At 42.2% G+C, this 25076-nt stretch overlaps 1 long non-coding RNA gene across 1 annotated transcript in view; it reads right to left on the bottom strand.

Moving 5' to 3' along the window:
- LOC148146723 (uncharacterized) overlaps positions 1–15015 on the bottom strand; it is a 93955-nt gene extending 78940 nt beyond the window's left edge. The window contains exon 1 of the long non-coding RNA XR_015760382.1: positions 14959–15015. This is a non-coding gene — a long non-coding RNA (uncharacterized LOC148146723). The remainder of the gene's footprint in view (positions 1–14958) is intronic.
- Between the last annotated feature and the right edge of the window lie 10061 nt (positions 15016–25076).

The raw sequence follows: 25076 nt of genomic DNA, 5'->3' as shown, positions 1-25076 counted from the left end.
ACATTTCCAGACATTGCATTCCATATCTAACAAAGTGATGTGTGAAAATGTTTTTTCCACACATCAACCTTGTTTCATTTGCACATCACTTAAAGTCTATGCTCTCTCATTCTTATACTTTTTACAACCAGAAATAGCTTTACCCTGCTGAGATCAGTCCGCTTATGAAAACCTCAATCAGATCACCTCTCAATCTCTTTCTCTCTAGGGAGAACAATCCTAACTTCTTCAATCTATCCTCATAGCTGAAGTTTCTCATATCTGAAGCCATTCTAGGAATCACTTTCACAGTGTCTCCAATGCATTTGCATCTTTCCCATAATATGGCACAAACAACTGTACACAATATTCCAGTTGATGTGTAACAAGTGTTTTGTACAAGCTCAACAGCATTTCCTTGCTCTTGTACTCTATGCCCCTATTAATAAAGATCAGAATACTGTATGCTTTATTCACTGCTTTCTCCACTTGTCCTGTCACCTTCAAGATCTGTACACATTTGCACCCAAGTCTCTCTGCTATACACCCCTTTAGAGTTATACCTTCATTGTTTTTAGTGTCCTTCCAACCAAAGTGCATTACCTCACACTTCCCTGCATTGAACCTCATCGCTAACTCTACCAACTTGTCAATGTTCTTTATGAGATCCACACAGCCCTCCTTAGTGTTTACAATTCTTCCAAGTTTAGGTTAGATCTCACGGAACCGACTAGTCGCTCAAGAATTTGTCTTGACTCAACTGAACATTCCCAAATTAGGGAATGCTTTGGAACATTCCCAAAGAACACTTTAAAAAGACAGACTCAGCTCTGAGGGCCTTTACCCTTGCTGCTATGTTGGGATGAATGGGTAACTGATATTCTATGAATTTTTAGTAGGCAGAATATGAAACTTCTATATGTAAGAGGGAACTCAAGACACTGGAGAAGGTGCCAAAAGATTTATGAGGATACAACAGAACTGAGAGATTATATTTGTCGGGATAGACTGAATGGACTGGGGCTCCTTACCCTATCCATGGAGTGATCGGATAGAGGTCTTATGATTTTCGAAGTGTTTGACAGTATGGACATTGAGATGTTTCCACTTGTTGAGGAGAATAAAACAAGGGGAATAAATATAATGTGATTACTAATATAAGGAAAAATCATCAGCCTAAGTATGTTTAGAACTTATATCTTGCTACCACAGGGGGAGGCTGATGTGAATAGCAGAGGAAGGTTTAAAGGGAAATTAGAAAAACATGCAAGGGCAAAAGGAACAGAATTTTTTTATGGATGGTGGTGGCAAGGGCCTTGAACTCAGTGACTTAGAGCCATAGAGTCATTGAGATATGCAGCATGGAAACAGACCCTTCGGTCCAACCTGTCCATGCCGACCAGATATCCCAACCCAATCTAGTCCCACCCAGCCCATATCCCTCCAAACCCTTCCTATTCATATGCCCATCCAAATGCCTCTTAAATGCTGTAATTGTACCAGCCTCCACCACTTCCTCTGGCAGCTGATTCCATACACGTACCACCCTCTGCGTGAAAAAGTTGCCCCTTAGGTCTCTTTTATATGTTTCCTCTCTCACCCTAAACCTATGACCTCTACTTCTGGACTCCCCGAACCCAGGAAAAAGCATTTGCCTATTTACCCTATCCATGCCCCTCATAATTTTGTAAACCTCTTTAAGGTCACCCCTCAGCCTCCTACGCTCCAGGGAAAACATCCCCAGCCTGTTCAGCCTCTCCCTGGAGCTCAAATCCTCCAACCCTGGCAACATCCTTGTAAATCTTTTCTGAACACTTTCAAGTTTCACGACATCTTTCCGATAGGAAGGAGACCAGAATTGCATGCAATATTCCAACAGTGGCCTAACCAATGTTCTGTACAGCCACAACATGACCTCCCAACTCCTGTACTTAATACTCTGACCAATAAAGGAAAGCATACCCAACACCTTCTTCACTATGCTATCGACCTACGACTCCACTTTCAAGGAGCTATGAACCTGCACTCCAAGGTCTCTTTGTTCAGCAACTCTCCCTCGGACCTTACCATTAAGTGTATAAGTCCTGCTAAGATTTGCTTTCCCAAAATGCAGCACCTCGCATTTATCTGAATTAAACTCCATCTGCCACTTCTCATCCTATTGGCCCATCTGAGCAAGATCCTGTTGTAATCTGAAGTAACCCTCTTCAATGTCCACTACACCTCCAATTTTGGTGTCATCTGCAAACTTACCATCTGTACCTCTTATGCTCGCATCCAAATCATTTATGTAAATGATAAAAAGTAGAGGACCCAGCACCGATCCTTGTGGCACTCCACTGGTCACAGGTCTCCAGTCTGAAAAAACAACCCTCCACCACCACCCTCTGTCTTCTACCTTTGAGTCAGTTCTGTATCCAACTGGCTAGTTCTCCCTGTATTCCGTGAGATCTTACCTTGCTAATCAGTCTCCCATGGGGAACCTTGTTGAAAGCCTTACTGAAGTCTACATAGATCACATCTACCGCTCTGTCCTCATCAATCCTTTTTGTTACTTCCTCAAAAAACTCAATCAAGTTTGTGATACATGATTTCCCAAGCACAAAGCCATGTTGACTATCCCTAATTAATCCTTGCCTTTCCAAATACATGTACATCCTGTCCCTCAGGATTCCCTCCAACAACTTGCCCAACACTGACGTCAGGCTCACTGGTCTATAGTTCCCTGGCTTGTCCTTACCACCTTTCTTAAACAGTGGCACCATGTTAGCCAACCTCCAGTCTTCCAGCACCTCACCTGTGACTATCGATCCTAAATTATTCTAGTCCCATTTGCCACCACATCTCTGAACCCTTCCTATTCATATACACATCCAGATGGCTTTTAAATGTTGTAATTGTACCAGCCTTTACCACTTCCTCTGGCAGCTCATTCCATACACTCACCACCCTCTGCATGAAAATGTTGCCCCTTAGGTCCCTTTTAAAGCTTTCCCCTCTCACCTTAACTGAAAATGTGTTGCTGGAAAAGCGCAGCAGGTCAGGCAGCATCCAAAGAGCAGGAGAATCGACGTTTCGGGCATGAGCCCTTCTTCAGGAACGTGCCCGAAATGTCGATTCTCCTGCTCCTTGGATGCTGCCTGACCTGCTGCGCTTTTCCAGCAACACATTTTCAGCTCTGATCTCCAGCATCTGCAGTCTGCACTTTCTCCTCTCACCTTAAACCTACAACCTCCAGTTTTGGACTCCTCCACCACATGGAAAGACTTTGTCTATTTAGTCTATCCACGCCCCTCATGTTTTCATAAACCTCTATAAGGTCACCTCTCAGCCTCTGACACTCCAGGGAAAACAGCCCCAGCCTGTTCAGCTTATCACTGTAACTCAAACCCTCCAACCCTGGCAACATTTTTTAAAGTCTTTTCTGAACCCTTTCAAGTTTCACAATCTCCTTCCAATAGAAGGGAGACCAGAATTGCACGAAATATTCCAAAAGTGGTCTAACCAATGTTCTGTACAGCCACAATATGGCCCCCAACTCCTATACTTATTGCTCTGACCAATAAAGAAAAGCATACCAAACGTTTCTTCACTATCCTATCTACCTGAGACTCCACTTTCAAGGATGTATGAAAGACTTGCTGGATCATTTAAGTTATAACCACATTATAGTGGGTGTGGAGTCACATATAGGCCAAACAAGGGAAGGATGGCGGATTTCCTTCACTAATGAAGCAGATGGAATTTTAATCAATTGCCAGGAAAAGATTAGCTCGGATAAATGTGGGCCCATTAGAGATGGTGATAAGAGAATTTATAGTCGAGCACAGGGAAATAATGGAGATGTTAAACAATTATCTTGTGTCTGTCTTCATGGAGGAAGATACAGAAAATCCATTAGAAATACTCGACAGAACTGTGAAACTGAGGAACTGAAATAAACGAATATTAGTAAATACATGGTTTTTGGAAAGCTAGCTGGTCTGAAAGTTGATAAATTATCTGGATCAAATAAGCAACATTCCAGAATATTGAAGAAGATAGTTATAGGGATAATGGATGCAAGGGTGGTTACCTTTCAAAATTCTACAGAGTCCAGAAGTTTTCTGCAGACTGAAAAATATCAAATGTGACTTCACTATTTAAGAACATAGGGAGAGGGAGAACAGAGGACTACAGGCATGTTAATTTAATTTTTATTATTTGGGGAAACGTTAGAATTGATAGAACCATAGAAGTGACACAGTAGAGAAGGGGGCCGGTCGGTCATCTTGTTCATGCCGATCCAAATCTCTAATAATAGATGTGATAATTCAACACTTGGAAAAGAATGACAAAATTTGATAGCGTTAAAATGAATTTATGAAAGGAAACTCATTGAAAAACTTGAAGAATTCATTTTGAGAATATCACTGTTACTATGAATAAAGGAGTACTAGTATATGTGGTGTATTTGGATTTTAAGAAGGCTTTTGCTAAGGTCACACACATCGTCAGTTAGTAAGAGCGAAAGGGATTCATGGTAATAAACTAGTATGGATTGAGAATTGATCAACAGACTAAAACTAACACTTCCCAATTTCCCACTAAATAAAAGATAGGAAGTTGGGAAGTGTTGGTGCCCAAAGGGACCAGGCTGGCTTTGTTTATGAGTCACTGAAAGCTAGCATGCAGGTGCAATCTGGAATATAAAGCAAGTCTTTGTGATAGGGACCATGAAACCATTGTTGTTTCCTGTAAAAACATCATCTGGTTCACTAATATCCTTTAGGGAAGGAAATCTGTTGTCCTTAACCATATCTCAGGTATATTTGACTTCAGATGTGCACCAACATGGCTGACTCTTATGTATCCTCTGAAATGTCCTAGCATGACACTCAGTTCAAAAATCTGACAAGTGACACTGCCAGTGATACTCAGATCCATGAAAGAAAAAAAAAGTGTCCACTGATGTTGCTTGAGTTGCTGAATGTTCCCAGCACTTTCTATTTAAATTTAAAGTTGATTTTGCATCATTGTTTTTTTTTACTGACGAACTCCCCATTCTTACAGGGCAAAAGTTCTCTTAAAATTGTTTTTAATCAGCTCAGTATGCAAATCTCATGTTACCTCTGCTTTGTTCAGGATTTCCCCACTCGATGGATGAGTCATTTTGTGAACTATTCCATTTCCTATCTAATCCTTAAAATTGCTTGTACTACTTTAAACACAACAATCAGATTCAGCCCCTTAACCATTAATCATTAATGATCTCGATCATAATTCTTGTTTTTACCTCTATCCCAGGAATCATTCAGGGTTTGATTACATCTCACTCCAGAATGGTTTTCCAAATGCTATTTGTGGCTGAGTTGTACAGCACAGAATTACAGTTTATTGTACCTGTAATGTGCAGGTTCCGTTCTCCTGCTCTTTCCCCATAGCCTTCCATATTTCTCCACTTCTGGGTCAGAGCATTGTCGGTAATGATGAGACTTTTGTCAGAATCAGACAAGAAGTCCAACAAAGGTAGAAGACAGAGGGTGGTGGTGGAGGGCTGTTTTTCAGACTGGAGGCCTGTGACCAGTGGAGTGCCACAATGATCGGTGCTGGGTCCTCTACTTTTTGTCATTTACATAAATGATTTGGATGCAAGCATAAGAAGTACAGTTAGTAAGTTTGCAGATGACACCAAAATTGGAGGTGTAGTGGACAGCAAAAAGGGTTACCTCAGATTACAACAGGATCTGGACCAGATGGGCCAATGGGCTGAGAAGTGGCAAATGGAGTTTAATTCAGATAAATGCGAGGTGTTGCATTTTGGGAAAGCAAGTCTTAGCAGAACTTATACACTTAATGGTAAGGTCTTAGGGAGTGTTGAACAAAAGACCTTGGAGTGCAGGTTCATAGCTCCTTGAAAGTGGAGTCGTAGGTAGATAGGATAGTGAAGAAGGCGTTTGGTATGCTTTCCTTTATTGGTCAGAGTATTGAGTTGGGAGGTCATGTTGCGGCTGTACAGGACATTGGTTAGGCCACTGTTGGAATATTGCGTGCAATTCTGGTCTCCTTCCTATCGGAAAGATGTTGTGAAACTTGAAAGGGTTCAGAAAAGATTTACAAGGATGTTGCCAGGATTGGAGAATTTGAGCTCTAGGGAGAGGCTGAACAGGCTGGGGCTGTTTTCCCTGGAACGTTGGAGGCTGAGGGGCGACCTTATAGAGGTTTACAAAATTATGAGGGGCATGGATAGGATAAATTGACAAAGTCTTTTCCCTGGGGACGGGGAGTCCAGAACTAGAGGGCATAGGTTTAGGGTGAGAGGGGAAATATATAAAAGAGACCTAAGGGGTAACTTTTTCACACAGAGGGTGGTACGTGTATGGAATGAGCTTCCAGAGGAAGTGGTGGAGGCTGGTACAATTGCAACATTTATGAGGCATTTGGATGGGTATATGAATAGGAAGGGTTTGGAGGGCTATGGGCCAGGTGCTGGCAGGTGGGACTAGATTGGGTTGGGATATCTGGTCGGCATGGACAGGTTGGACTGAAGGGTCTGTTTTCATGCTGTTCATCTCTATGACTCTAAGATTGTTTTCGACATTGGGAGAATCTCGCTCGATTTTATTTATTTTCACAAGTGAAAAAAGTGAGTGTCTCACAAAGCTTCAGTGAATTGCCAATTAAGGGTGATTGAAGCTTGTTAAACACCTTGTAAATGACACAACTCATGGCAATAATATCCAGCATCCTCTATTACCAAGACCAAACAAATCAGATATTGAGAAACCTCAAGATGGAAATCAAAAGGAGTATCTACTATATTCAGCTCACCACTTGTTCTGAAGGATCTTCATGTTGGACACCAGGCATCAAGATCTCAGGGCACGCTTCATAGGCACTGCCCACATGCACCCTTTGTTCATGGCACTGGCATCTGACATGAGCCAGCCTCTAAGAACCATCATAGTACATCTCTGATCCACTTACAGGACACTTCCGCATTTCAGCAATTGTCTTGATTATGTTGCAGTAAGGACTGTATGCTGTCAGGGACATGGACCTAGCTCATGAACTAGACAAGGTTGTATACACTTACTCTTTGAGCATTTGTTCACTTTGACCCTATTTGGATGCTCACAGCATTTCGGCCTTGTACTGTTTTGTTTTGCTTTTCAGTGTGTTGACCCTCAGTCAGTGAAGCCAACCTTACATTACTTCTGTCCTGCCTTGTTCAGTGCAGGCACATAAAAAGGAAGCTAGTCATGGTCATCAGCCATCTTCAGTCACGATAAGAGGGATAGCCTTAGCTCAGGAACTCCTAGCACAATAAACAAGGGCAGACTTTAATACCAGTCCAGAGGCTTGAACACAGTCAGCCACTCATGATGGTCACAGTCAGCCACTCAGAATCCTCTCCACATTAGGGATAAGGAGCCAAATGTTGGGCAGACCACCACCTTACTTGACTATCTTTGCCCTATTGTAGGCTGTTTTCCTCTTGGAATGAAAGTGAAGCAGCTATTTTAATGGAGATGAAAGTATATAGCCAATACTTTTATTGCAAGTGGGAAGATGGGCAAGTGATTAGGCAGCGTTGAGGGCATGCAATGTTAGCAAGTTGGTTTTTGGGGTGGGTAAGAGGGAGTGAGGGAAGATGGTGCAGGCAATAGTTAGAGTGGTAGAACATGAGCCTTAGTGGCAGGTGGGTACAGTAGTGGTGGTAGAGTGAATGTGAGGTTTTGGAGAGAAGATTTGGCACTTATGATGGCAATGTGGAAAAAGTCATTGACCTTCTTCCTATATTGCTGTGCATTCCTTAGATGCCTAAGAATGCACTGATCCAGGTGGTAATCTCGGAGCAGGTTGGTATTGTGGACCTAACTACTGGTCCCAAGGAAGGGAAGTCTAACCACTCCATCCACTAGGATCTCCAAGCCCCTGACAGCAGAGCGGGGTGCCAAACTTCCCTTGTCTGCCATGTTCAAGGCAAATGTCAGGAACCATGCAATGCAACTCCAGACTGACAACATTTGTTCAGGTGCACAATGAGTTTTAAAGATGATGTAAATGCAAAGATTCTGGTGAATTCCAGAATATCCTTTGAATGGTGAGTTGTTACAAGAATAACTCATGGCAAGACAGGATAGGATCCAACCTGGTGATATGGTGAGAAAATTCTCTGGGCCCCACAGTGAAAATCCCTTCAAATAATGCAACAAACTTGAAATTAAATAGAAAAGAATAAGATACAGACCTACATATATAATTTCCTTTTGAAAGTTCTTAGTTAAACTACTTATCTCCCCCTTTTCAGTGACCACAAGCCAAACTAAAACAATTCACTGTGGCAAAATAAAATCACCTCATCTCTCTTCCAAGGGTTTTATTTTGCCAAGTATCTTAAATGTGTGCTTTTTGGATAAGTATTTTAAATATAATACATTAAAAAACAAAACTAACTACAATAATTATCAATGCATTGGGAAGTCTTCAATGGTGAGCAATTGATTGAGATACTTTATGGAGAAAGATTGGCAGATTTTACTCTTTTTCCACACTTTATCATGAAAACATAGAAAATAGGTGTAGACCACTTGACCCTTCAAACCTGTTTTGCCATTCAATATGATCGTGGCCACTCATCCAGCTCAATATTCTGTTTCCACTTTCTCTCCATACCCTTTGATCCCTTTGGCCCTGAGAACTATATCTAACTCCTTCTTGAAAACTTTCTGTGGCAGAAAATTTCACAGGCTCACCACTGCCTGGGAGAAAAAAGTTTTCTTCTCTCAGTCCTAAATGTGGATCCTTATACTGTTATCCCTGGTTCTGGACTCCCTGGCGTCATCTGGAGCATTCTTCCTGCGTTTATCCTGTCTAGTCCTGTTCAAATTTTATAAGTCTCTATATGATTCCTCCCTCATCCTATTAAACTCCACTGAATTGCTAAGTCCTAATGTGTGCAATCTCTATTCAAATGTCAGTGCTGCTATCCCTGGAATCAGTCTGGCAAACCTTTGTTGCACTCCCTCCATAGCTTGAACATTCTTCCTATGATAAGGAGACCAAAACTGTACAGTTTTTAAAGTTCAGAAATGGTCTCAGCAAGACCCTATACAACTGTGGCAAGACATCTCTGCTCCTGTACTCAAAATGTCTCACAATAAAGGTCAACATGCTGTTTGCCTCATCCATTGCTTGTTGCCTGCATTCTTACTTTTAGTGACTGGTGTATAGGGACACCAAGGTCTCGTTGCACCTCCCCCTTTTCCAAAATAGTGCCATTCAGGTGTTACTCTGCTCTCCTGTTTTTGCTATCTACGTGGATGATCTCACTTTTATCCACATTACACTTCACCTGTCAGGCATTTGCCATCTGTCAACTTATCCAAATCACACTGGAGCATCTCTGCATTCTCTTCACAGTTCCATCTCCCACCAAGCTTTGTTTAAACATGGAGATATTACATTTAGTTCCCTCATCAAAATCATTGTTAGATGTTGTAAATAGCTGGGGTTCAAGCACTGATTGCTGTGGTACCCCACTAGTCACTGCCTGCCAACTAGAAAAAGATTTGTTTATTCCTACTATTTCCTTCCTGCCTGCCAATCAGTTCTCCATCCATGTCAGTACACCACCCCAATCTTATTTGCTTTAACTTTACATGCTAATCTGTTTTGTGTTTGTCATTTTATTTAGTTTCTCCAAGGTCTGTTAGGTAGAGTGAGTTCTCATTTTTAAAATATCTCCTCAAACCCTAACTCTGAACAAGCTTTTCTTCATCTGTCCTGATAACCCTTTCTGCGGCTCAGCATCAAATGATTGATATTGCTACGATGACACACTTTGGGCTATTTTGTTACATTAAAGTTGTTGTACAAATGCAGGCTGTTGTGCTGGTGGCAACCATTGTGTGTTAGAAGAAGCAAACACAATTGCTGAAAGGCTGTTTCTGTACTGTTGGGGCACAACTTTGTCAAAAAGTTTGGAACAGAGCGAACAGTAGATGTGACATATACTTGACCTCTGTAAGTTCCTTTGAGGTGAATACTGCCTTTTCCTGCTCTGTGTTTGAATGAGCCATATGTCAGTATTCTGTCTTATTCCTTGGCAACAAGATCTTTGACTCATTCTAAAGTTGCTTTGATCAATTTTTTTCCATTGCTGTAGATAAAAAAAAACTCAAGTCAAAGAGATATCGGGTGACTAAACTGTGAATTAGATTGATTTAAACTTCACTCAGTAACCATTAGCAGCTCACGACCAGGCATGACAGCAGTGCTAGTGTTTTAGGTTCTAAACAAAGGAAGAATGCATTCATATAAGACTTTAGATTTCAGAATAAAGAATTGAACATTTGGGGGAGAATTTTCTTCACTCAGAGGATTGTAAATCTTTGGTGTTCTCAGTCACAGAGAGCTGTAGATGCTCAGTGATTTTCTGTTGTCAAGGTAGAGGCGGATAGAATTTTGGGCATTAGGGAAGTAGTAGGAAAAGTAAACAAAGTAGAATTGATAAAGAAGTTGTAGTGGCTGTATTGAGGTCAGGCAGGTGGACCTCATAGAATATGAGTTGCTTGATTGGGGCTATTAATCTGGTCCAATCAGGGAGCCCTGGCTGACAGAGATAATAGGAGTTTCCTGGTCACAGACTTCCAGTCAGAAAAACACCTTCAACAACCACCTTCTGTTTTCTATGACCAAGCCAATTATGTATCTAATTTACCAATTCACCATGGATCCCGTGTGACTTTACCTTCTGGAACAGCCTACCATGAGGACCATCGTAAAATGCTTTATTAAAGTTTACGACGACAACAACCACTGGCAAAAAAAAGAAAAAAAAGTCATAGGAGTTTCAGAGACTCTAATCACTCTAAGAGTTGGCTCTGAGGAGGCTGGATCAGTGTCAAGGACTCTGCACGTGTAAATAAAAGGTGACTTGGTGACAGGATACCAGCCGCTGTGGAATTATTTCAGTGGCAATGAGAGTGGGATTAATGATGTAACCCATGGAAAAGTGCCTACTGGCTGATGCCCAACTGGACTTCAAACAGGCAATACAACTCGTTTGATCATTGGAAAATGTGGAATGTTGAGCATATGAGTTGCAGAGTGCTCTGATGAAAGTGGTCACCCTCGTCAGTCTGACTGAGCTTGGGGGACACCACTTGAGTGAAGGCAATTATATAGCCTCACTCGGGTCATATCCTGAGCAGAGAGACTCTAGGTCAGCCCACAGCAAAGCCCCAAAACAAAGCCAAACCTCAGCCAAACAGAATTTTTTTCAGGATCTGGGCCGGCAAACCATTACAGTTGCTGTTGGTATGCGGACTCAAGACAACAAGAGTCCCAGTAGACCTAAATTGAGAAAGAGATCTCACAGGATGGTATCCAGAGTGCAGACTCTGGAAAGTCCACGAATATATGTACAGATATAAGTATGTAATAATAATGGACCACAAGCCCCCGTTAGGACTACTTAAAGAGGAAAAGGCAGAGCTTCCCATAGCTTCAAGCCAAATTCAGCGATGGGCTCTAAAATTAAGTGCGTATAATTACAAGTTAAAACACCAACTAGGAGGTCGAGTAGCAAATGCGGATTCTAGAACTGCCTCCCTCTGGCAGATCCACCACTAGTGGTACTGCCAATGAAAAGGTCCATAATGGTTTTAAATTTTCTGTACAGATTTCCAGTCACAGCTGAATATCAGATTTTCGATGCAGAAAGATCCAGCCCTGGCAAAACTGAACCAGTTGGTAGTGAGGGGGGATATCAAAGGGCTATCACAACCAGAACTGAAACCTTTTTAGATAGGAAGATCCTGGGGAGTGTTGCTGAACAAAGAGACCTTGGAGTGCAGATCCATAGTTCCTTGAAATTGGAGTCACAGATAGACAGTGAAGAAGGTGTTTGGTATGCTTTCCTTTATTGGTTAGGGCAATGAATACAGCAGTTGGGAGGTCATGTTGTGGCTGTACAGGACATTGTTTGGGCCACTTTTGGAATATTATGTGCAATTTTGGTCTTCCTGCTAGAGGAAGGATGTTGTGAAACTTTAAAGGTTCAGAAAAGATTTACTAGGATGTTGCCAGGGTTGGAGGGTTTGAAGTATAGGGAGAACCTGAATAGACTGGGACTGTTTTCCCTGGAGCATCGGACGCTGAGGGGTCACCTTCTAGAGGTTTACAAAATCATGGGGGGCATGGATAAGATAAATAGACAAAGTCTTTTCCCTGGGGTGGAGAGTCCAAAACTGGAGGTTGTAGGTTTAAAGTGAGAAGGGAAAGATTTAAAAGGGATCTAAGGGACAACATTTTCACACAGAGGGTGGTGCGTGTATGGAATGAACTGCCAGAGGAAGTGGTGGAGGCTGGTACAATTACAACATTTAAAAGGCATCTGGATGGGTATGTGAATAGGAAGGGTTTATAGGAAGCTCTGCCTTTTCCTCTTTAAGTAGTCCTAACGGGAGCTTGTGGTCCATTATTATTACATACTTATATCTGTACATATATTCGTGGACTTTCCAGGGCTAAATGCTGGTAAATGGGATTAGATTGATTTAGGATATTTAGTAGGCATGGATGAGTTGGACTGAAGGGTCTGTTTCCGTGCTTACATCTCTATGACTCTAAGACTGTAGACCTGGAGAGACCAGATCACAGTAGAGGCTTTCATATTATTATGAGGAGCAAGAGTGATTGTCCTGAGCAAAGGCCACTGCCAGCTAGAGGCTGAACTCCACCAGAGTCATTCAGGAGTTTCCAAAATGAAGATGTTGGTGAGATGTTATGTTTGGTGGCCAGGATTGGATGCAGACATAGACGTGTTGCTATGAAGAGAGGTTGAGTAGGTTAGGTTTATTTTCACTAGAAAAAAGGAGATTGAGGGGGGACCTGATTGAGGTTTACAAAAACATGAGGGGTATAGACAGGGTGGATAGAGATAAGCTTTTTCCCAGGGTGAAAGATTCAATAATGAGAGGTCATGCTTTCAAGGTGAGAGGTGGAAAGTTTAAGGGGGATACACACGGCAACTACTTCACACAGAGGGTGGTGGGCATTTGGAACGCGTTGCCAGCAGAGGTAGTAGAGGCAGGCACAGTAGATTCATTTAAGATGCGTCTAGACAGATGCATGAGTAGGTGGGGAGCAGAGGGATACAAATGCTTAGGAATTGACCAACAGGTTTAGACAGTACATTTGGATCAGCTCAGGCTTGGAGGGCCAAAGGGTCTGTTCCTGGGCTGTAAATTTTCTTTGTTCTTTGTAACATGACCTGTCAACTCTTGTACTCAATACCCCATCAATGAAGGAAAGCATGCCGTATGCCTTCTTGACCACTCTACTGACCTGCATTGCCACCTTCAGGGAACAATGGACGTGAACACTCAGATCTCTCTGAACATCAATTTTCTCCAGGTCCTTTCCATTTACTGTATAGTTGGCTCTTGAATTGCATCTTCCAAAATGCACCATCTTGCGTTTGCCTGGATTGAACTCCTTCTGCCATTTCTCTGCCCAACTCTCTGATCTATTTATATTCTGCTGTATTCTCTGATAGTCCCCTTCACTATCTGCTACTCCATCAATCTTAGTGTCATCCCTTGGATAGGAATGGCTGGGTAAAGCCTGGAATTAGTTTTACATCAACTATGAAGGTCCTTTCATGGGCTCAACATTCTTTAGTCATTGTGGATGCCCTCTCAAAGTGGCTGGACGAATATAGAGTTCATTCATCAAACACGAGGACGATAGTAGGTAAAATGCACGCATCTTTTGCAATACATGGACTCCTGCAAGTGTTGGTCACAGACGAAGGCCATCTTTTACCAGCAACGCATTTGAATATTTCCTAAAGTCAAATGGTATTCATCATATGAGGATAGCCCCATACCATCCATCATCCAAGAGCAGTCTTGGATGATGGATCCAAGAGCAGTCCAAATGTTGAAGGCAGGCTCAAAGGAACAGCCTATAGCTTTACTAGATACCAAACTAATACCAAATAGGTTCCTATTTGATTATAAGACCATCCCTCATGCAACTGAGGGATAGTTCCAACAGAGTTGTTAATGGGGAGAAAACTCCGCACCAGGTTAAATCTGACCTTCCCACCTCGGGGCAGGGTAAAATAGCATCAGGAAAGCCAGTGACAGACACAAGACGCTGCTTTGCTTGAGAGACAATTTACTTCAGGGGACAAAGTTTGGTGTTGGAACCACGGGAATGGCCCTGCATGGGTAAGATACATAGTCAATGCAAGGTCAGGTCCAGTGACGTACAAAGTTGAGTAGGTGTGAAGGTCCTGAACAAGCATATGGACCATGTGAAAGCTGCAAACCCGCAAGCGGTGCGGGAGCAGTACATGACCAACTACTTGTCAGCCTTTCTGACTGTTCCGGAAACTCCCTGTCTGTGAAGCATTGAAGATACCTCGGAATCTGAGATGGACAAGGCTGTTGCTGCCACCTCAACGCCTTTGCCACCTGAAGAAGAGAATGAATTTCTTCCGAGAGGCTCCAGGCATAAAAGGTGACCTACTATGACTTATACGCTACCTGTATCAGAGGCAGAGTTGGAGGAATCTGACACGGTGCTAACAAGCCCCAGAAACAGCTACAAAGAAAAGGAACCAGCTGATGTCCTCAGAGGGGGAGGGATGTAGTGATTGTAACAAGGTCAGCCAGCTTTGACCTTGATTCGGGCTATTAATCTGAACAAATCAGGGAGCCCTGGCTGATATATATAAATGGGAGTGTCAGAGGTTCTGTTCACTTTAAGAGCTGGCTCTGAGGAAGATGGATCAGTGTCAAGTACTATGCATGTGTAAGTAATGGATGACTTGGAGACGGCATACTGGCCTCGGTGGAGTTATTTCAGAAGTTTTCCACTATCTTACTGAAAATAGAGGAAGACGCAAGAGGCCTATTTCTGTCCCATGTTTCATTATATTCTTATGAAATCTGCTATGGTCCCTGTAATCAGAAATCATACCTCTGACAAAATGGCTGCATCATCCTGATGGGAGAGCCTCAGGTTTGGCTTTGAATCAGTTGCATTCCGGAACCAGCAGCTGGAAGGCCCTCCTTCTTACAGTTAGAGTCCCAATCTGAAAATGATGTCATATTTCAGTAAAAACTGAGGTACTAAAATTCACCCATAATGTCTTCAATGTCCATTGACCTCTTCCTTCATCCATTCCTACCACTGAAATGATTTCATCATGAAGGATATTCCCTTCTCTTTTCCCTATCTCTCCTGACAGAGAGCCTCTGACAGCAGGTGATAATGGTGGGCAAGAACACATCGGTTCCTCTGGCCCCTTGCTGCAGGGACTATTGTCTTTTGCAAGCTGATTGTCAGGGAGAAGAGGAGCCAGAGGCCATGGCAAGGGCCAAGGAAATAAACAGAAGGGCAGGACTTGTGATTAGGAAGGCTCTGATGGTGGTTACAAAAACAGGAAGGAGAGTTGGAGCAGTTACACAAATGCTGGATACCTAGCCACACCACCTGGCAGCATCATTGAGCCAAAGAGCAGAGCCATTAGCCATGTAGGCCACAATCACTTATGGTAGCTGGAGAGCTGAAAGTTAATGGGGGAATGGGCCAACATCTCTAAGAGACCTAGGTGGGCCAACTAGGCAAAAGGTCTGGGTTTGAGTGGCCACAAGGAGATAACAAGCTCCGCTGTGTCTAAGTGGCAAGGTAATTGTCATTATGTGAGCATCATGAATCAAAATATGACACCAAGCTATAGGTGACATAAGAGATATTGAACCGAGGGCCCTGCCTGCCCTTTCAATCTGGAGTAAGGGATCTAATAGCACTATTTGAAGGACAGCAGGAGAGTTTTGGCTAATCTTTATTTCTAAGCCAGTCAGTTGATCTGTTTGTTTATCTTATGGCTGTGGGAGATTACTGTGAAAAATGTTGTGATATTTCTTATACTACAACAATGACTACAGTTCAAGAGCACTTTGAATAAAGTGCTTAAAGAGATCTGGTATTTCAAGTCTTTTTATTAAAGTCTGTCTTTGCTGTGATAAAATGCAGGTAATGCATGATATCCACAATCAGGATCAAATTATTGTAACAACTCACGATTTTGAGTGTAAGGAAAATCAGGACTTGTAATTATATAACACCTTTGACAACTTCTGGAATTCCTGAAATTCATACAGACAACAAAGTATTTTTAAATTGTAGTCACTGTTTGTAACATAGGTCAATATGTGCACAAGATTCCACAAACTGCAATGTTCTAATGACCAGATAATCCTTTAGTGATATTGATTGAGAGATAAAAAATGGTCTAGACACCACAGAGTGCTAGCGGATGTGTTGTATCCACCTCAGAGACCAGCTGGGGCCCTCGGTCTAATTTCTTATTTGAAGATTGCCTCTCTGATAAGGTCAGATAACTCGCCCTCAGATTTACGTATGTGGAAAGCAGGAAAGTTCAGCTCTAAACTTTCAGGTTTTCTTTTATATGCTGGGATTGTCAGTGTTCTTGAGGTAGGTCGGCCAGGAGGTTTTGAGTTCAAGTACAATTCTACGACTTGAGCAGAATAGCTCAACTATTAATTCACTGCTGTACTGGATGAATGGTGAGCTGAAAGAGCCGTCATTCTGTCTGCCTTTTCAGGTGGCTGGCGAAGTTCCCGCAGTATCATTTCACAGACCAGAAACTCACCCAGTGTCCTGGCATTTATCTCTCAATGGAAGCGCTAAGAAACAAGTTATCTTATCAATTGGCTGCTGGACTTACCCACATTACAAGTTAACACGGTTCAAAAATGTCATTCCTTCAATAGTCAGTGTGAACTTTGTGCAACCATCTTAGAAGATCTGAATGGCACCTCTGGAATGTCAGCACTACTTTTAAGGTCACACATTGGGCTAGGACTGGACCCCATTACATTTTGACTCAGATACTATTAAGTGCTATCCAATTATAGTTGATAACTAGTGGGTTATGCTATGCTACTATGTTGTCTTAGGTTAGGGAGGGTACACTGCTGGAATGTACTGGCTGGCTAATTTGATTGCAGCCCAATGTTAAGAATTCAGCAGTACCAGGTCTCATTCGTGTCATGTGCCACCGTCAAAGCAAGCTCCTTGTGAGGTTCAGGCTCACTGCCTCCCAGTTGGATTGAATTCTTTCCAGCGATTTGCCCAAACAACAGCTGTTCCCCTCTGTCAAGTGATACTTCTATAATTTGTTGTATGTGGATTCTAACATGAAAATCTCTCTATCAGCCTGCCTCCATTCCACACCATCCCTTCCCCCACAACGTTCAGCTCAGCTTGAAGGCACCTATGGTCGTGGGAGGTCTGTGGCTTCTCCCCAGTGTCACAGCTGCTGCAGAGTGGGACACAGATGAATAAGAAAAATGAGAGAGTATATACATGAAAAAAATGACTGGAAAACATCACCGTGAATTACAAAGGGTATGATAAGTTTTAGCAAAGAAATATCAAACAACTCCAGTTGATAGATGCCTGCTGTTCCGCTACAAACAATCTGGAGAATTGATCAAAATGAGGAAATTCTTTCAAATAACAGTCACAGTTAAAAGGGCACCAGCATGTAGAGTGAATCCAAAGCTCCCCAATTCAAACAAAAATGCTATTCTGCCTTCTAGGGTGCCCTAGTAGAAGCCAGTGCACATTGTTTATGTGTATATTTGTAAGAAAAGTCATACATTATTGGAATTAGGTCCAGTGTGCTCATTTTTACTGACAAGTACCTGAAGACTGAGATGAGAACCAGCAGTGCCAGAATCTGTTCAGGTTGGCACTGCTCCCCATTTCTACCACATCAATAAGCAATTCTAATATTCAACCACTGTGGACACACAGCAATAAGACTGTGGGAGCACAAAGTTAACCCTGACTGGATTCCAGTTATGAATTCCAGTATAATATTGGGGTCGTGGTAACCAATAATCTCCTGGCTGGGTTGTTCTGCTTACTTAACCTTGATAATGCAAGGAAGTAAACAATTCGTTCAGATGAATAGAAATCACCACTGTTGAGTTTCAGGATAGGGTGTGTATGCCTGGAAACTGCTCCCCAGCAGGATGTTATTGTACTGATGTTCAACCACCAATGTGAAAGGAAAGCAGTTTTTTTTAAAACTCTGTTTCTTTACAGCTGGATTATTCCCAAACGCCATCTGTGACTTCTGCAGTAGTAAAACAGAATTATAAAACAAAAATTCACTATAATGTTAGTTGGAAAATAGAGTTGAGTTAGGTCTGACACGTCAAAGCTGTAGGATCCTTGGAATACCCCAGGAAATCCCAGGTATTAAATCAACTGATGAGATTCAAAGATTGATAGTCTAATTTCTATTTCAGTAAGACGATATAAAGTCCTAAGAAATGTGTTGAGTTATTTCATAAACACAAGTTCTTTAACTTCCTACTTAGAAATTGTATTTATGAATTTGTCACATTGTACACAGAGAAAACATTCATAATTTCTTCTATAAGGGAGGGAAGACATATTTTTTAGCACTGAATGTGCTTAATAATGAAGAAGGCTGGATTCCTTGAACGCAAATATTTGGATAGTTTGAAACATAGTTTGATTTTTAGGAGGAGTGGGAACAAGGATAGATTATTCATCCCCACAAACCAGTTTCATTATATTACTAGATTATAGCTCATCTATCCCACCAATGTATTCCCCTGGTTTTGTACATTGATCCCCTTACACAAAAAAATCTATCCATCAGTCTTGAAGCCTATGATTGTTCCTCAGCATCTATAGCCTTTTAGGTGAGTCAGTTCCACATTTACACTGCACTGTGTGCAAACAAAATGCTCTTCGATTTCTCTGTTGATTAACTACGATGTCCTATCACTCTTAACTGTTCTATCGGAGTAAATAATTTCTCTCTGTCAACTCTATCAAAACCAATTTAAACGCCTTCATTAGTCAAATTAGTCTACAGTCTCCAAGACTTGAGGGAACACAAATGTCGATTATCCTTCTCCTTTGATGCTGCCTGACCTGCTGCGCTTTTCCAGCAACACATTTTTAAGCTCGGAACACAAACCAAGCCAACATTTGTAAACTATTCTTTGTTATTTGAGAATTATATTGATAAACGATACAGTGGGTGGAAAATAGCTTGGAACATAGTTCCAAAGGAAATTCTGCAAGTCAGATTCCTTTCTGGTCCTGAACACTAACAGGGAGGCAACCCATCCTGGAAATTGATTGAACTTTGTCAATGGGAAGCAGTTGTTTTGGCTAGCCTAGTAAAGGGTGTATTCGTGTTTCCAGATTATCTTAAGAAAATTTATACAGTGGCTGCTGGGCTTGGACTCTGAAAATGTTTCTATCTTTAAAGCTAAATCTCAGAAAGTTGGTTGTGCAAATGTAAACCTGACACTGATGTGTCACTTTGGTTCAATTGGCTTGGCTTTCTTATTCACTCCTGAGTCAAGAGGTCATGCATTCAAGTTCAATGCTCAAGCAGGTTGACAAAGTAGATGTAGAACCAATGTTTCCCCTGTAGGGCAATCTTGAACAATTGGTCATAGTTTTAGGTGAATGAATGGCAAATTTAAAACAGAGATATTCAGAGATTACTTTCTTCAAGTGGTCAGGAATGTGGGGAATTCACTACCCAAGTATATGGTGGATGCTGGGACACTGAACACATTTATGGAAGAGATAGATTTTTAATTAGTAATGGGTTAAAGGGTTATGAACAATGGACACGATGCTGGTTTTGAGACTGAGATGAGATCAGCCATGATCCTATTAAATAGCAGATTAGTATGAATTGCATATCCTTCTCTTAGTTGTTATGTTATTAAAACTTCGGTGTGTGATCTAGATGGGCCGATACCTTGTTGTCATGCTGATGGGATGCTGCATTATCAGAGGCAGCTTCCTCCATAAGAGATATGAAACCGATGTCTCTGTACCTTGATTGTCAGACAGGTGTTAACATCCAACGGCCTTACTTGAAGCAGATGTACATGTCTTTTCCAGATCTCTTGGCCAATGAACATTGGCAAAAATATTTTCGGCCATTCACCTCACGGTGGAATTTGAGATATGTTTGATCAATACACAAGTTAGCCACTGAATTAGAATACAATTAGAGGTGTTGAGAAAGATCCTGAATTTGTGTGATAGGGTAAAATATAGGAAAGCGCACTGTCAATTCATTTTACACCACTCTGAAGTTAAGTAACAGAATTAAAACTAACAATTCGTCAATTCGTTACCTCCATTTTACAATTTCACCCAAAGGTATGATTTCTCCTACTTTGCCTTGGAGATCTGAGAAACATGAAGAAATATTTAACAAATATAAGTTTCTTTTTAACATAATATTGCAAATTATGATCAGTTGGAAAATGCTAGAATTTAACATTTTCAATTTTTTAATATTGCTGATAAATACATTTTATCACTCTATGTGAATGCCCACAGCATTCCAGACAAGGTCGTGACTTATGGAGTCATACAGTCAGAGAGATATACAGCACGGAAACAGACCCTTTGGTCCAACTTGTTCATGCTGACCAGATATCTCAACCCAATCTAGTCCCACCTGCCAGCACCCGGCCCACATCCCTCCAAACCCTCCCTATTCATATACCCATCCAGATGCCTTTTAAATGTTGCAATTGTACCAGCCTCCACCACTTTCTCTGGCAGCTCAACCATACATGTATCACCCTCTGTGTTAAAAGTTGCCCCTTAGGTCTCTTTCATATCTTTCCCTCTCAACCTAAACCTATACCCTCTAGTTCTGGACTCCCCCACCCCCAGGGAAGAGACTTTGTCTATTTATCCTATCCATGCCTCTCATGATTTTATAAACCCTTTGCTCGTGTGGTTAGGGAGGGTTTAAACTAGTTTAGCGGGGAGGTGGGAATCAGAGTCACATATCTGAGAGGGGGGCATTTGCAGATGGGGCAGTGACAGGATGTAATAAATCTATCAGAACAGTTTCTCATGCCATGAAACAAAGGGATCGGTTAAAATGTGTCTGCTTTAATGCAAGGAGTGTCAGAAATAAGAGTGATGAACTTAGAGCTTGGATCAGTACTTGGGGCTATGATGTTGTGGCCATAATGGAGATGTGGGTTACACAGGGGCAGGAATGGATCCTTGATGTCCCAGGGTTTAGAATGTTTAAAAAGAACAGGGAGGGTGGAAAAAGAGGAGGGGGTGTAGCATTGCTAATCAGAGAGTGCATCACAACTACAGAAACGAAGGTTGTTGAGGAAGGTTTGTCTCCTGAGTCAGTACGGGTGGAAGTTAGGAACAGTCCCGTCATTGGGGGTTTTCTACAGACTCCGAATAGCAATAGAGAGATTGAAGAACTCATGGGTGGGCAGAGTTTTGGAAAAATGCAGATGTAGCAGAATTGTTGTTATGGGTGATTTCAACTTTCCCAATATCGACTGGAACCTCCTTAGTGCAAATGGTTTGGATGGAGCCGTTTTTGTCAGGTGTGTTCAGGAGGGTTTCCTTACTCAGTATGTAGATAGACTGACGAGGGGAGAGGCCATTTTGGATTTGGTGCTCGGCAATGAGTCAGGACAGCTGTCCGTTCTCGCGGTGGGAGAACACTTTGGTGACAGTGATCACAACTATGTCACATTTAGCATAGCCTTGGAGAGGGAAAGGAACAGTTACCAAGGGAAGATATTTAATTGGAGAAAAGGAAATTATGATGCTATCAACCAGGAGTTGGGAAGTACAGACTGGGAGCAATTGTTCCACAGAAAGGGCACAGCAGACATGTGAGACTGTTTAAGGAGCAGTCGTTGCGAATGATGCACGAATTTGTTCCTCTGAGACAGGTAAGAAGGGGTAAGATTAAGGAACCTTGGATGACGAGAACAGAGGAGCTTCTCGTCAAAAGGAAGAAGGCAGCTTATGTAAGGTGGAGGTAGCAAGGATCGAGCACAGCTTTAGAGGATTACAGGCTATCTAGAAAGGAGCTCAGAATTGGACTGAGGAGAGCCAGGAGGGGGCACGGAAAAGGCTTGTCAAGAAGTATTAGGGAGAACCCAAAGGCATTTTACTCATACATGAGGAATAAGAGAATGATCAGGATAAGGTAGGGCTGGTCAGGGATAGGAAGAAAACTTGTGTGTAGAGTCTGAGCAGATAGGGGAAGCCCTAAAAGAATTTTTTACTTCAGGTTTCACTAAGGAAAGGGACCTTGTTGTGAATGTGAACTTTGAGGAGCTGGGATACAGGCTTGACAAGATCAAGATTGATGAAGTTGATGTGCTGGAAATTTTGGCAAACATTAAGATTGATAAGTCCCCAGGGCCAGACCAGATTTATCCCAGGCTGCTGCAGGAAGCGAGAAAGGAGGTTGCTAAGCCACTGGTGAAGATCTTTGCCTCCTCACATGCCATGGGATTTGTACCAGAGGATGGAAGGAGGCGAATGTTGTTGCACTTTTCAAGAAGTGTAATAGGGAAATCCCTGGCAATTACAGAGCAGTCAGTCTTACGTCTGTGGTCAGCAAAGTTTTGGAAAGAATTCTGAGGGATAGGACTTATGACTATTTCGAAAAGTATAGCGTGATTAAAGGTAGTCAGCATGGCTTTGTGAGGGGCAAGTCATGCCTCACAAATCTTATTGCGTTCTTTGAGGAGGTGACAAGACAGGTCGATGAAGGTCAAGCAGTGGATGTGTGCGTATGGATTTCAGCAAGGCATTTGATAAGGTTCCCCATGTAGGAAGTATGGGATACAGGAAGATTTGGCTATCTGGATTCAGAATTGGTTGGCTGCCAGAAGGCAGAGAGTGGTTGTTGATGGAAAGTATTCTGCCTGGAGGTCAGTGTTGAGTGGGGTCCCGCAAGGTTCTGTTCTTGGGCCTCTGCTCTTTGTAGTTTTTATAAATGACTTGGATGAGGAGGTTGAGGGGTGAGTTAGTAAATTTGCAGATGACACAAAGGTTGGAGGTGCCATTGACAGCATCAAGGGCTATTGCAGGCTGCAGCGCGACATAGACGGGATGCAGAGCTGGGCTGAGAAATGGCAGATGGAGTTCAACCTGGATAAATGTGAAGTGATACATTTTGGAAGGTCAAAATCGAATGATGAATATAGGATTAAAGACAGGATTCTTGACAGTGTGGAGGAACAGAGGGATCTTGGTGTACATAGATCCCTCAATGTTGCCACCCAAGTGGATAGGGTTGTTAAGAAAGCATATGGTGTTTTAGCTTTCATTAACAGGGGGATCGAATTTAAGAGGGAGGTTCTTCCCGCAGAGAGTTGTGAATGCATGGAATGCGTTGCCAGCGGTGGTGGGGGAAGCAGAGTCATTAGGGACATTTAAGTGACTGCTGGACATGCACATGGATAGCAGTGAATTGAAGGGTGAGTAGGTTAAGTTATTTTATTTTACATTAGTATTAATCCTTGGCATAACATTGTGGGCCAAAGGGTCTGTTCTGTGTACTTTTCTATGTTCTATGTTCTCTATAAGGAGCCTCTATTGGAGCCTCCAATGCTCCAGGGAAAACAGCCCCAGCTTATTCAGCCTCTCCCTATAACTCAAATTCTCCAACCCTGGCAACATCCTTGTAAATCTATTTTGAATCCTTTCAAGTTTTACAACATCTTTCTGACAGGAAGGAGACCAAATCGCATGCAATATTTGAAAAGTGGCTGAACCAATGTCCTACACAGCCGCAACTCCTATACTCAATACTCTGACCAATAAAGGAAAGTTAAAAATCACACAACACCAGGTTATAGACCAACAGGTTTAATTGGAAGCATGAGCTCTCGGAGCGCCGCTACTGTCCATAACCACCTGGTGAAGGAGCAGCGCTCCAAAAGCTTGTGCTTCCAATTAAACCTGTTGGACTATAACCTGGTGTTGTGTGATTTTTAACTTTGTAACCCCAGTCCAACACCAGCATCTCAAAACAATAAAGGAAAGCATACCAAACGCCTTCTTCACTACTCTATCTACTTGTGACTCCACTTTCAAGGAGCTATGAACCTGCACTCCAAGATATCTTTGTTCAGCAACACTCCCCAGGACCTTACCATTAAGTGTATAATTCATGCGAAGATTTGCTTTCCCAAAACGCAGCACCTCGCATTTATCTGAATTAAACTCCATCTGCCACTTCTCAGCCCATTGGCCCATCTGATCAAGATCCTGTTGTAATCTGAGGTAACTTTGTTTGCTGTCCACTACACCTCCAATTTTGGTGTCATCTGCAAACTTACTAACTGTACCTCTTACGCTCGCATCCAAATCATTTATATAAATGATGAAATGTAGTGGACACAGCACCGATCCTTGATGCACTCCACTGGTCACAGGCCTCCACTCTGAAAAACAACCCTCCACCACCATCCTCTATCTTCTACCCAAATGGCTAGTTCTCCCCGTATTCTATAAGATCTAACCTTGATAACGAGTCTCCCATGGGAAACCTTGTCGAACACCTCATGGAAGTCCATACATATCACGTCTACCGCTCTGCCCTCATCAATCCTCTTTGTTACTTCTTCAAAAAACTCAATCAAGTTTGTGAGAAATAATTTCCCACACACAAAGCCATGTTTACTATCCCTAATCAGTCCTTGCCTTTCCAAATACATGTATATCCTGTCCCTCAGGATTCCCTCCAACAACTTGCCCACCACCGAGGTCAGGCTCACCGGTCTATAGTTTCCGGGCTTGTCCTTACCACTTTTCTTAAACAGACCTCCAGTCTTCAGACACCTCACCTGTGGCTATTGCTGATACAAATATATCTGTAAGAGGCCCAGCAATCATTTCTGTAGCTTCCCACAGAGTTCTCGGGTACACCTGATCAGGTCCTGGGGATTTATTCACTTTTATGTGTTTTGAGGCATTCAGCACTTCCTCCTCTGTAATATGGACATTTTTCAAGATGTCACCTTCTATTTCCCCACATTCTATACCTTCCATGTCATTCTCCACAGTAAACACTGATGCAAAATACTTGATTAGTACCTCCTCCATCTCTTGCGGCTCCACACAAAAGCTGCCTTGCTGATCTTTGAGGAGCCCTATTCTCTCCCTAGTTACCCTTTTGTCCTTAATTTTTTTGTAAAAACCCT

Source organism: Chiloscyllium plagiosum, unplaced genomic scaffold, assembly GCF_037043375.1.
Source record: "Chiloscyllium plagiosum isolate Xiang-an unplaced genomic scaffold, Cpla_swu_hap1 HiC_scaffold_19, whole genome shotgun sequence".
Classification (NCBI taxonomy): domain Eukaryota; kingdom Metazoa; phylum Chordata; class Chondrichthyes; order Orectolobiformes; family Hemiscylliidae; genus Chiloscyllium; species Chiloscyllium plagiosum.
Note: the sequence above shows the minus strand (reverse complement) of the source record. Positions and strands in the feature narration are given on the sequence as shown.